Source organism: Penaeus monodon, chromosome 22 (assembly GCF_015228065.2).
Source record: "Penaeus monodon isolate SGIC_2016 chromosome 22, NSTDA_Pmon_1, whole genome shotgun sequence".
In the NCBI taxonomy this organism is placed as follows: Eukaryota; Metazoa; Arthropoda; class Malacostraca; order Decapoda; family Penaeidae; genus Penaeus; species Penaeus monodon.
The window spans coordinates 17,626,918-17,627,123 of NC_051407.1; positions in this window are offsets into that span (position 1 = coordinate 17,626,918).

Below are 206 nucleotides of genomic sequence, written 5' to 3' on the forward strand. Positions count from 1 at the left end.
TGCCCCAAGTTTGGGAATTTTTAACTTGGGGTTAACATGGTAAGGGGTTGGAGGGTTTTTAAAAAAGGGGAAACAAAATTTTTCAAAACGGGAAAATTTTATGACTTTTTTTTTAATTTTAATTTATTGTGGTTTTTTTAGGATTCCCCCCGAAAGGGAAAAAATTTTTAATTTGGAATCCACCCTTTTCCTTTGAATTTGTTAAT